We start from the raw sequence: 6,861 nt of genomic DNA, 5'->3' as shown, positions 1-6,861 counted from the left end.
CCCCCCCCCCCCCCGCAGGGGGGGGGGGCGGCCGGTGGCTTTTTTGCCTGGGGCGGCAAAAAAGGCAGAGCCGGCCCTGATCATAATACTTATGCACAAGATGGCTGGATTAAGGTTGCACAGGCCATTTTAATTCTGGCATTTAATCTTTTAATTTAGCTTTTTTGTGTGCAACTTCCTACGTCTTTTAAAAAGCAAACAAAAAATGTAATCATGTGGCATCATATTGATATTGATGGTTCATCAGCAGGGTAGAAACCTTTAAATCCACTGCATAGACCACTTGAGCTAGCAGTCATAGATTGTTATATTCTATATGGACCAGCGGTAGAGCAGGATGAGAGATGAACGATACCTATTGGTTTCAGTTATTTGTTGACAACAGTGGAATGGTGAGACTCAGGGAAACTTGGGCTTGCTCCTCTCCAGAGCCTGGAATAATTCTCTAGTAGGCACAGATTCTTCTGCTAGTTCCCACCATCCTTGACCCTTCTGCCTCCTCTCCTCCAATTTGTTCCAGTCCTGTCTTTTCCAGCTCAATTCTACCATGGAGGAAGAAATAAGGCAGCCATCCCTAGAAACATTCAGGAAAGGATTGCAGAGTATCTCCATGAACGTTTCATCAAGATCTCTCGGGAGGATAAAAGGGACATCTCTATGTACATAAACTGCTCTGGATGCTGCCTCCCCATTTTTCTCCCCATAATCCTGCAGATAACAAATTCTATCTCTGTTTTTTGTACTGCTGTCTCTTGACACCTCATGATACCTTAAGGATGGACCAGATGCCATCTTTCAATTTAAACAGTGTAAGGGAAAATGCATGCATATGCTTACCCAAGGTCCCTGTGATGGGGTCGGCTTACCCCACACTAACCCAGACAGGGTTAAGCCCCAGGTGTTGACAGCAGAAGTCCTGCCTCCCTGGCAAGACTGGGCATGCTCCAAGTGCTCTAGCAGTATAAAGGGCGGGAGACTGGCTCATTCTGGGCTGGAGGCAACAGGGGAAGGACCTGCCAGAGAAGCTCCTGCGGAGGGCCAGCCACAGCCTCTGAATGCGCCGGGAATCGCAGCCGTCCACTGCCCGCCTGCACCCCAGCAACTGGAGGAGACCCTGGAGATGACTGGACCTGCCGAGCACAGGGGAATCGACGTCTCATGGGAAACCTCATCACAGACTCAGGTAGGAAGTGACCCAGGGAGGGTGTCAGAGTGGTACCTCCCACCCAGGGAAACTCAGCGTGTTTCGGCAGGACCCCCCCCCCCCCCCGCTGAGTCAGTGGCAAGCAGCTACGCCTCTGTTAGGGCCCTGGGTCGGGGCCCCGTGGAGTCGGGTGGGCCCGGGCCCTCCTACCGGGGCAGCCACACCCCAGCGCTATAGCCTCTGGCCGCTAGGCCACGCTGCCGTGCACCAAAGGGGGTGCTATAGACTCCGGCCGCTAGGCCACACTGCCCTGCGCTGAAGGGCTGCTTTATGGACTGTGACTGATAGTCCATGCTGCCCTGACCCCAGGAGCGTGGACCGTCACAGGTGGTGGAGAATGTGGGCATCGCCCGGGACCTGCTGAAAGGTCCAGTGTAAGGAATCTAGATGGTGGGAGCCCCACCGCCATCTAAGATGGATACAGAGAAGCTTCTAAAGTGGTTGCTGGAGAACCAGCAAGAGCAGGCGGCCCAACAGCGACAGCAGCAGGCTCACATGATGCAGCAGATGGCCAGCCAGCAGCAGTTACAGATGACCCAGCACCAGGAACAACAGCAGCAACTCCTTCGAGAGCTGGCTGCCCAGCAACAGTTACAACAGGAACGCCTAGTCCAACAAGTGGCAACTCTACTGCGCCCGCCGGGAGCTCTAGCCCCTACACCGCCAGGAGCGGGATCAGGAGAGGCTCCACTGGGGCTGCCAGTTCGCCTTACTAAGATGGGACCAGGCGACGACCCCGAGGCATTCCTGGTCACATTCGAATGAGTCGCCACTGCTGCTCGGTGGCCCCCAGAGCACTGGGCCACCATGCTAGCCCGTTATTTGACGGGACAGGCACAGACGGCCTACCGTAACCTTGATCCCCGAGAGGCCTTGGAGTACCCCCGGGTGAAAGCGGCCATTTTAGACCAGACTGGCATTAGCCCTGAGATGTACCGCCAGCGCCTACGTAAAGAGCAGTATCCTCCTGGGGCTCGACCTCGGGCCGTGGCCCAACGGGTACGGGATCACTGTTGGAGATGGTTGGAGCCAGAAGGCTTGACTGGGCCTCAGGTGGCGGAGATGGTGGCGCTTGAACAGTTCATGCAGATCCTCCCGGCAGGAGGGAAAGCATGGGTGCAACGTCACCGGCCGGCGACCCTGTCAGCAGCCGTGGGCCTGATGGAGGACTACTTGGCGGCCGAAGGAGCCAAGGCACCCCCATAGAGGTCCGGAAACCCGAGCAGGAGAGACGGGCCAGACAAGGGAAGCCCTCGGGGCACAGAGGCTCGGGAATCTCCGTCCAACACCCGCTCCACACCTACTAAGCCTCCCAGGCCTGAACCCAGGCACAGAGTTCGGAGGACTCCGATTAGAAGGGAATGGCCCCCACAAGGGGGGCGGAGCCAGTCAAGGGAAGGCCTTGGACCCTCGGAAGGCCGGAATCACTGTTAGGGGTGCAGACAAGGGACATTTTCGGCGGGACTGCCCCTTCACGGATTGCAACTATGGGCAAATGTGGGTGGCCGGACACCGAGCCTGGAAAAGGGGGCCGGGAAAATTAGTGATCTCTGTGCGAGTAGAGGGGGACCCCCCACGAATGCTCTTGTGGACTCGGGATGCAGTCAGACCCTCTTACGGGAGGGGCTGGTCCCGGATCTTAGACTCTCGGGGGGGAAAAAGATATGCCTACAATGTGTCCATGGGGACATCCACCCTTACCCCACAGCCTGGGTGAGGATCAGGATTGGCCAGCGGGAGGAAGTCCTCCACGTGGGTATGGCCCTTAGTCCTGGGACGAGACTGGCCAGAATTTCGGGAGATCCTCCTGCAGTATCAACCACCCGCTTCACAAATGGAAGGGGCTACGTCTCCAGGAAGGGGACTGCTCGGACACACACTGGAGGCAGACCCCGGGGAAGGGACGTCTACGGCAGGGAGGGCGCCCACTAACACCCGACATCCCTCTGTGGAAGACGCGCAGACAGAGCTGGAGCGGGACATTGACTTCATGAGGGAGCAGAGAGAAGACCCGACTCTGAGTAGGGCCTGGGAGCAGGCCACCGTTCCCGGCCCTGAAGAGGACGCACCTACGAGACCTCCACAGGGGCCTTGGTTTGAGATCCAGCGGGACCGCCTATATCGGGTGGTTCAGGAACCACGAACACTGGAGCCGCTTCGTCAGTTGTTGGTTCCCTGGAGGTTGCGACAAGGCCTCCTACAGTTAGCGCACGCAAACCCATGGGCAGGACATCTGGGACGGGAAGGTGGCCCGCCGTTTTTTTGGCCCGGCATTCACCAAGTGGTCCGGGAGTATTGCGCGTCGTGCCTGGAATGCCAGCAGGCCAGACGAAAGGGTGTACCCCGAGCCCTGTTAATACCCCTGCCTGTGGTCGGTATACCCTTCAAACGCATCGGAATGGACTTGGTTGGACCCTTAGAAAGAAGCAAGACAGGGAACAGATTTATTTTAGTGATTGTGGACTACGCGACACGTTACCCCGAGGCTGTTCCCCTCCGAGCAGCCACGTCGCCGGTGATTGCCGCCAAACTCGTGAAGGTCTTCACTAGGGTTGGGATACCCGCGGAGATCCTGACTGACCAGGGGACTAACGTATCCTCGAAACTGATAGCTGAGCTGTGCCGCCTCCTGAATATATGGACCCTCCGAACGTCGGTGTACCATCACAAACAGACGGTCTAGTGGAGCATTTTCATGGTAACCTGAAGTCCATGTTGAGGAAGTTCATGGAGGAAGACCCCAGTCATTGGGACACACTATTCCCAGCCCTGCTGCTCGCCTTAAGGGAGGTACCCCAAGCATCAACCAGGTTCTCACCCTTCGAACTTTTGTATGGCAGGCAGCCCCGAGGAATCCTGGACCTCCTGAGAGAAGACTGGGAGGCACAGAAGTCGCGAGTACTCGGGACCACTCAGTATGTGCTACGCCTCCGAGAACGGCTCCAAGCCTTGGGACCTTTCATCCGGGAGAATCTGCTGCGGGCCCAAGAGACACCGGAACGGGTATATAACAGAGGTGCTAAGGTACGGAGTTTTGACCCTGGGGACCGGGTGTTGCTCTTGTTGCCCTCGGCCGACTCAAAGCTCCTGGCCAAGTGGCAGGGGCCTTACGAGGTGATCCAACGGGTCGGGCCCGTAGATTATGAAGTCCGGTTACCCGGACGCCGGAGGGACACTCTGACATACCACGTGAATCTTTTGAAGGCATGGAAGGCCAGAGAGGCCTTATTCATCATTCCATTGCCCCCGGACCCTGAACTGGGACTGCTAGCCGAGGAACCTCTAGACCCAAGGCCAGCTACACTGGGGACCGGCCTCACCACAGCACAGTGGGAACAAATATCGCAGCTCATAAAGGATTTCCCCGACGTGCTATCAACACACCCGGGACGAACCAATCTTATGAGCCATCATATCGCGACGACGCCCGTCCAGAAGGTGAGAGACAGCCATCGACTGTTGCCCCGGAAGATGTGGGCCACAGTACGACAGGAATTGGATACGATGCTGGAGATGGGTGTGGTCGAAGAGTGAATGGCGCAGTCCAATCATTCTGGTCCCAAAACCCGACGGGGACCCCCCCCGATTCTGTATCGATTTCTGGAAGGTGAACGCTATCTCACGGTTCGACGCGTACCCAATGTCACGGGTGGAAGAACTCCTAGAAAGACTCGGGGGAGCGAGGTATTTGTCAACCCTAGATTTAACCAAAGGGTACTGGCAAATCCCCCTTACAACAAATACCCGGGAAAAAATGGCCTTCCCAACACCATTCAGTCTCTTCCACTTTGTAACTATGCCGTTCGGGTTACACGGGGCCGCAGCGACTTTCAGTGGCTGATGAACAAGCTCTTGCTACCTCACGACCGATACGCAGCGGCATATAGACGACATTGTGGTCTACAGTAACAACTGGAAGGACCACCTCAGACACCTCACGGGGGTCCTCCAGGCCTCAGAGCAGCTGGACTCACGGCCAACCCAGTGAAATGCCATCTCGGACAGGAAGAGGTGACCTACCTCGGGTACATCGTAGGGGGAGGGAAATTGCGCCCCCAAATCAATAAGGTGCAAGCCCTTATGGATACACCCACACCCAAAACAAAGAAGCAGGTGCGCCATTTTTGGGACTGGCCGGGTACTATCGCCACTTTGTACCAGACTTCGTGTCCATAGCTGCCCCCCAGTCAGACCTGACGAAGAATTCTCAGCCGCGACAGGTACAGTGGTCTGATCCGTGTGGCAAGGCCTTCAGGATCCTGAAAGAATGGCTCACGCAGGAACCGGTCCTGTGGCACCCTGATTTTACAAAGGAGTTCATACTCCAAACCGACGCTTCAGAGGTAGGCTTAGGGGCCGTGTTCTCCCAAGAATGGGAGGGGGAGGAACACCCAGTACTGTACCTGAGTCGCAAATTATTTCCTCGAGAACAACACTACTCAGCGATAGAGAAAGAGGCCCTGGCCGTGAAATGGGCTATCAACGCCCTGCGCTATTATTTACTGGGGAACACCTTCAAATTGATCACTGACCATGCCCCCCTCAGGTGGATAAACAGCATGAAAGATGCAAACCCCCGAATCATGCACTGGTACCTGTCACTCCAACCATACGACTTCTGCGTGTTTTATCGTCCGGGTAAGGCTCACGCTAACGCGGATTTCTTTTCTAGACCGGGAGAGGCGGACGGTGAGACGGACCACCCCCGGGGGTCCTTCTTAAGGGGGTGGGGGGGGGACGGGGTCGGCTTACCCCGCACTAACTCAGACAGGGTTAAGCCCCAGGTGTTGACAGCGGAAGTCCCGCCTCCCTGGCAAGACTGGGCATGCTCCAAGTGCTCTAGCAGTATAAAGGGAGGGAGACTGGCTCATTCTGGGCTGGAGGCCGCAGGGGAAGGACCTGCCAGAGAAGCTCCTGCGGAGGGCCAGCCACAGCCTCTGAATACGCCGGGAATCGCAGCCGTCCACGGCCCGCCTGCACCCCAGCAACTGGAGGAGACCCTGGAGACGACTGGACCTGCCGAGCACAGGGAAATCGACGTCTCATGGGAAACCTCATCACAGACTCAGGTAGGAAGTGACCCAGGGAGGGTGTCTGAGTGGTACCTCCCACCCAGGGAAACTCAGCGTGTTTCGGCAGGACCCCCCAGCTGAGTCAGTGGCAAGCAGCTACGCCACTGTTAGGGCCCTGGGTCGGGGCCTGGTGGAGTCGGGTGGGCCCGGGCCCCCCTACCGGGGCAGCCACACCACAGCGCTATAGCCTCTGGCCGCTAGGCCGCGCTGCCCTGCACCAAAGGGGGCGCTATAGCCTCTGGCCGCTAGGCTGCGCTGCCCTGTGCTGAAGGGCTGCTTTATGGACTGTGACTGATAGTCCACACTGCCCTGACCCCAGGAGCGTGGACCGTCACAGTCCCTTTCCCTTCATTGGGCTTGTACATGCTTGGCTGACAGGACTGGCTAGACTGTGATGAAGTCTCAAACAGGTCCTGGCTTATGGCAGGTATCCCTGCCCCTGCCACATCTCCGTCCTCTTGACTGTGGGGAGGTGGGGGGTCTCTGTCTTGGGCTCCTCGGAGGTATCCATGGTGGTTTTCAGGGTGCTGGTGGGATCTCTGCCAAGTATACCATGTAGCTTGTTGTTAAGGTGGCAGGTCTGCA

At 57.2% G+C, this 6,861-nt stretch overlaps 1 protein-coding gene across 3 annotated transcripts in view; it reads left to right on the top strand.

Annotated features, from left to right (window-relative positions):
• Window positions 1–6,861, top strand: part of LOC112115847 (protein FAM102B) — a 45,079-nt gene that overhangs the window by 8,349 nt on the left and 29,869 nt on the right. Inside the window, exon 1 of one of the 3 annotated variants that reach the window (XM_024213044.3) lies at window positions 6,249–6,273. The exons of the other annotated variants lie outside the window; for them this stretch is intronic. The gene's annotated coding sequence lies outside the window, so the exon portion shown is untranslated. Of the gene's footprint in view, window positions 1–6,248; window positions 6,274–6,861 lie in introns of those variants that run through there. 3 annotated transcript variants of the gene reach the window in all.

Source organism: Terrapene carolina, unplaced genomic scaffold (genome assembly GCF_002925995.2).
Source record: "Terrapene carolina triunguis isolate 2854851 unplaced genomic scaffold, T_m_triunguis-2.0 Scaffold210, whole genome shotgun sequence".
In the NCBI taxonomy this organism is placed as follows: domain Eukaryota; kingdom Metazoa; phylum Chordata; order Testudines; family Emydidae; genus Terrapene; species Terrapene triunguis.
The sequence above is the reverse complement of the archived record's forward strand: the minus strand, read 5'-3'. Positions and strand labels throughout refer to the sequence as shown.